Here is a 6,469-nt window from a genome sequence, read left to right on the forward strand (position 1 = left end):
TGAGGGTTCCCAATGGCTAGGGGCAAATGCAATACAATACAATACAATACAATACAATACATGTATTACAATTTTACAATATATATATTGTATTGTAATGCAAATGCACTCGGATGACAGGATGCTGTAAACGGACCATTAAAAACACAACAACCTAAGCAGGCAGGATGGGTCCAGGGTCTGACAAGAGGACACAACAACCTTATTAAATGCAGAGTACTTTGGCCCCAGAAGTAGGATTCATCACGTCATCACTTAAAGACCGGATAGGCTGGAGCTGGTCATAGATGAACCTTTCCACTCTCTTAATTACGTGGGAAGTCAGTGCCACAGGCCTGTAATCTATGGCGTTATTTTTGTGCCACTATTCTGAGCGCACGTAAAAAAAAAAAAAAAAAAAAAATGCAAGTACAAGTGTGGCATTTTGAGGAGAAATTTATTTTGAGCGAAGAAAAGCTAAGTTTGAGTGAACAAAATTGATTGCTGCTTGCAAAAAATATATTTTAGTGTTTGCTGTTATCCATATACACACACAATAACAGCCCCCCTCGCTCAGTTTCTGCATTTGCGCTTGCTCAGATGTATGCGGACCTGCTCACAATGTGTGGCTTGCCTCTCAACATTTCTGCCCCTGAACGTTCAACTCTTTCCGTACACCATTATATTTGTGCCACGAAACCAACCAATCACAGACTTGGATGTAAAAAATTCTGATTGGCTGTTTTGGTCTCCAATCTGTAGCTAAACCCAGGCATATATCCCAGAATGCATTTTGTCCAAAACTCAAAAGAGGCAGTGGCAGAGGAACGCAGAGTGGTGGACTTTTGGCTTCATGATCCCTCGTCGTGGTTCGTGCACGTGGAGGCTCAGTTCGCCCTTCGTGGGATCTCGGCTGACGACACGAAATATCACCATGTGGTGGCCTCGCTCGACCCGCTAGCAACCCGCCGTGCGTTGACTTGCCGCCCTGGGGGGAACTTTGTTGTTGCCGCTAGCTCTGTGTCTATTTTGGGCGCTGATTTTCTTTGTGCCCATGGACTGCTGGTCGATGTCGCTAACAGATGCTTAATTGATGTCCTGTCCTTTTCTTCAATACCCTGTTTCACTCGGGCCATCGAGCCCCTGAATCGAGGTAATTTAGTGACTTCAGGGAATGTTTTTCAGCGTTTGGTTTTGGAGTTCCCTTCACTGACTGTTCCTAATTTCTCGAACACGGCAACGAAGCACGGGGTTGAACATTATATCCCGCTGGTTGGTCCCCCGGTGTTCGCGCACGCGCGCTGCCTCGACCCCGCGAAACTCTCCATGACTCGGGAAGAGTTTGAGCCCATGGAGCACTTCGGCATTGTACAGCGCACGAATAGTGCCTGGGCCTCTCCGCTACACATGGTGCCCAAATCAGATGGTCGGTGGCGGCCGTGTGGGGATTTTCGCTGTTTGAATAATGTCACAGAGAACGACCGTTACCCCATTCACCACACCAGCACCTGAGCAGCCACTCTATGCTGCCTTGCAGGGTAAAACAGCTAAGGACCTGGTTGATTGGCTCCCAGAACGCATCCAGGCATTTTCTGGGGCCAAAGCCGCACTGGCTAACGCCACCCTGCTGGCCCTCCTGGCTGACGCTGCCCTGCTGGCCCACCCGTTTCTGTCGGCGAAGATTGCGTTGACCACCGACGCGTCAGACGTGGCGGTGGGCGCAGTGTTAGAACAGCAGGTCTCCGGTGTCCGGCAACCGCTCGCCTTTTTCAGTCGCTCAGGGACAGTGAGCGCAAATATAGTTTTTTTGACAGGGAGTTGCTGGCCTCGTAACGCGGCATTTATGTTTTTTTCTTGAGGGTCGTAGCTTTACTGTCGATCATAAACCCTTGACGTTTGCGATGTCCAAGGTCTCTGACCCGTGGAGCGTGCGCCAGCAGCGACAGTTGGCAGCCATTTCCGAGTTTACAACAGACATTCAGCACTAGGCTGGCAAGTCCAGCTGACTGTCTGTCCTGTGCGCTGGTTTCTCCCGTTTATGTTGGCATAGACTTTGACGCTATGGCCGCTGACCAGTGGACGTCCTTGCCCTTCGGTCTGAGCAAACAGGCCTTGTACTGGAGGACAGACCCGTGTGGAACGGTGGGCCTAGCCTGCTTTGCGATGTTTCCACCGGCCGTCCACGTCCTGTAGTTCCCCTTTTGTGGCGTTGTCGCGTTTTCGACTCAGTACACGCCCTCTCTCATCCAGGCGTCCAGGCCTCGTTCAAGCTGGTCAGCTATAGGTTTGTTTGGCCGGGCCTTCGTAACTCGGCGAAAGACTGGTGTCCGGACATGATGTGGTCATGTGCTAAGCTTAGGACCTGGGAACGGAATGTGAGTTTGGAAAAGCTGTGGTAACCTACCTAGGCAAGCAAGTAGGACAGGGTCGAGTCCTCCCTGTTGCCGCAAAAGTGCAGGCAATATTAGACTTCCCAGCTCCTCAAACGCGTCGCGAGCTGCGTCGTTTTTTTAGGCATGGCCGGTTACTACCGTAGTTTCTGCAAAATCTTCTCTTAGGTAGTAGCCCCGTTAACCAGCCTTGCCAGTCCTAAGTCACCATTCGTGTGGTCAGAGACATGTCAGTTTGCCTTTGAAGCTGCCAAGGCTCTCCTCTGCAGTGCTCCTGTACTTGCTGCCGCGGACTATACACGTCCCTTCAAGCTCGAGGTAGATGCCAGTGCTTTGGGGGCTGGTGCAGTGCTCCTGCAGGAGGATGAACATGGCCTTGACCATCCCGTCTGTTTCTTTTCAAAAAAGTTCATAAAACACCAGCTACATTACAGCACGATTGAAAAGGAGGCTTTAGCCTTGCTGCTCGCCTTGCAGCATTTCGAAGTGTACCTTGGGTCCAATCCTCTTCCAACAATGGTATTTTCTGACCACAACCCCCTTGTGTTCTTATCTCGGATGCAGAACAGCAACCAACGCCTCATGCACTGGTCTTTACTCCTCCAAGACTTTAACATTGAAATCCGTTACAAGAAGGGCTTAGATAATGTCATGGCTGACGCGCTGTCTAGGTCATGAATCAAACTTTCTGTTCAGGACGAAAAGTTTGTTCTTGGTTTGGGGGGTATGTTATGATTCAGTGTTATGGATATTTTTTGTACTGTGTTTTTTGTCTGCCACACCAGAGGGTGGCATAGTTTGTGTCCTGTGTTATTGCTGCTATGTGAGTTCCAGGTGGAGGCTGACCATTGGTGGAGGACTGGGAGAGGCTGGCTATAAATGAGGACCCTTCTCAACTGGCACGCCCCGCCTACTTCCTGTTCCCAACGAACTGTGCATGTGGCTGCGTGTGAATTTGTATTCTGGAAGCTTTTGCCGTGTTGTAAATAGTTTGTTGTATATAAATGTAAATAGTTGTCGATATTCTTTTTTACTCGGTAGCTGTAGGGGTGAGAAGCCATTTTTCTTTGGGAACCTTTTCTCCTGTTTTTGGTTAGGGAGGCAGGTAAGACACCTGTAATTTTCTTTTGGGGTTTTCTGTGAAGGTAAGCCAGCTGCGTTTCATTTCTAGAGTTTTTGTTTGTTGTTTTGGCCATGCTCACCCTGACGCCCGGTACCTTTTGGGACTTAATAAACTGACTGGCTGTTGTGAAATCCGTGGCAGTTGTTTTTTTGGTTCGTCTTCCTTGAGAGCAGGGAGTGTGGGGGGCATTTCTCCTTATTTTTATTTTCCTTATGTTCCTTATGAGGCCGTGGAACTCGCCCTGAAGCTCCACCAACGAGTTATGTTGCAACCTCATCACACTCCTCGAGCCTTTAAACCCTTCTAGCCTCAGAGAGCCAGGTCTTTGCCGCCTCCTCCCTCCTCTGAAGGTACAGCTGCTAGCCCGAGCAATATTTCCAGCGAGGAGCATATGCAGCTGGGAAGGTTACCCAAGGAAGAGAGAGAGAGACGCTGGCGTGTGGGTCTCTGCACTTACTGTGGATCAGCCCAACACCGCCGTCCCTAGTGCCCGCTACGTCCGGGAAAAGATGAAGCCAGGTAGACTGCGGAGAAGTTCCGCCTGGCCCCTCACGCTCCTCCGACCCCTCTCGTTTTCAGCCATCAGTAATGTTTCACCTGAAACACCAACAGTTCTCATCTGAAGCTCTCTTGGATACCGGAGCAGCCGAAAACTTCATCTACCAAAACCTAGCCTCTCGACTTCACATTTCTTTCATACCTGTCGAATGTTTCCTCCCGGTTACTTCAGTAGATGGGCACCCCCTCCAACCCTACCCAATCCAGTTTCAGACCCAGCCGGTTCACATGTCCATTGGGGATCATCAGGAGGAGATCCAGTTTCTCGCAGTCTCTGCCACTTCCTCTCCTCTCATCCTAGGGTACCCCTGGTTCTGCTGCCATGACCCCCGCATCTCAGGGTCTTCCTGTCAGATCCTGGATTGGGGTCCCCAGTGTCCACACTGCTGCCTTTTCTCTAAGACCAAAATGGACTCCAAGTTGGGGGAGGCCCCTCGCCTGGAGCCCATTGAGCTGGATAAGATCCCTCTGGCTTACCACGATTTGACCAAACTGGACCTCCGCAGCGCCTAGAATTTGGTGCGCATCACGGAGGGGGACGAGTGGAAGACGGCCTTCATCACCCCTAACGGACATTGGGAATACCTAGTGCTGCCGTTCGGTCTGTGCAACAGCCCCGCCGTCTTCCAACATCTGATCAACGATGTCTTGTGCGATATGCTAGGCCGGTGGGTGTTTGCTTACATAGATGACATCTTGATCTACTCCTGCTCCGAAGTGGACCACGTTCACTATGTGAGGGCAGTGCTGAATAGGCTACTCAAATACCGGCTGTTCTGCAAGCTGGAGAAATGTGCTTTCTATCAATGGTCCACTACCTTCCTTGGCTTCACTATCTCCTCCGACGGCCTGTCCATGGACCTGCAGAAGGTCCAAGCCGTGACCCAGTGGCCTCAGCCCTCCAGCCTTCAGCAACTGCAGAGTTTCCTGGGCTTTGCCAATTTTTATCGGCGCTTCATCCAAAATTTCAGCTCCATTGTCGCCCTGCTGACATCCCTCACCAAACCAGCTAACCTGCCTAAACCCTTCCACCTCTCCTCGGACACAATACAGGCCTTCCGGGACCTCATCCACCGGTTCACTACGGCCCCCGTCCTACTCCACCCTGACCCTGCTAAAGCATTCATGGTGGAGGTGGATGCCTCCGATGTTGGCGCCAGCGCCGTAATTTCTCAACACAGCCCAGACGGAAAACTCCATCGATGCTGCTACTTCTCCAGGAAGTTTTCTGTGAAGCAGCAATGGTATGGTGTCGGGACGTCCGTGAGTTTGTTGACCTTCAACCTCTCCCTGTTCCCAGACGTCCCTTGTCCCATGTCGGCCTTGACTTTGTTACTGGTCTTCCTCCCATAGATGGTCTCGACACCATCCTCACCTTTGTGGACCGATTTTCGAAGGCTGTACCTGGTCGCGCTAGCTGGCTTCCCTTCTGCTAGACAGACAGCTGAGCTCTTCTTGGAACACGTCGTCCGGCTTCACGGGTTCCCCAAGGACACTGTCTCCGACCGGGGGCCCCAATTCACTGCCAGGTTCTGGAAAGCTTTCTGCCGCCTGATTGGGGCCTCTCCCAGCCTCTCGTCCGGCTATCACCCTCAGACTAATGGGCAGGTGGAACGGTCCAACCAACAGCTGGGGCGCTTTTTCAGATGCTTCCCCTCCGCCCAACCATCCCTTTGGCCTCGTCACCTACTGTGGGCCGAGCTGTCTCATAACCTCCATGTCTCTTCTGCTACCGGTCGCTTGCCCTTTGAAGTTTGTCATGGTTTCCATCCCCCTATCTTCGACCATCAGGAAGTGGAGGTTGATGTACCTGCTGCTGAACGGATGGTCCGCCGATGTCGACTGGCCTGGATCAAGGCACGGGCTACCATCTCGCGATCCAACACTCTGTACACCAAACAACATCGCTGCCTACACCGTCCGGGTCATCCTTTTCGGCCCGGGGACCAGGTCTGGCTCTCCACGAGGCACCTGAAACTCCGTACTGAGTCCAAGAAGCTCGCTCCCAGGTTCATTGGCCCGTATGAGATCACTGCCAGGCTCAACCCGGTTACCTATCGCCTACGGCTTCCATCCTCTATGCGTTCCTCCACCACTACCTCATTTGAGTTTTGGACAAAATGCATTCTGGGATATTGCATTTCGTCGTTTCTTGCTGATTGGAGACCAAAACAGCCAATCAGAATTTTTTGCATCCAAGTCTGTGATTGGTTGGTTTTGTGGCACAAATACAACGGTGTACAGAAAGAGTTGAATGCGCAGGGGCAGAAACGTTGAGAGCGCAAGCGACACATTGCGAGCAAGCGCAAATGCAAAAACTGAGCGAGGGGGGCTGCTATTGTGTGTGTATATGGATAATAGCAAAGACTAAAATACATTTTTTGCACACAGTGATGAATTTTGTTCACTCAAATTTAGC

This window comes from Pelmatolapia mariae, linkage group LG12 (genome assembly GCF_036321145.2).
Source record: "Pelmatolapia mariae isolate MD_Pm_ZW linkage group LG12, Pm_UMD_F_2, whole genome shotgun sequence".
Classification (NCBI taxonomy): Eukaryota; Metazoa; Chordata; class Actinopteri; order Cichliformes; family Cichlidae; genus Pelmatolapia; species Pelmatolapia mariae.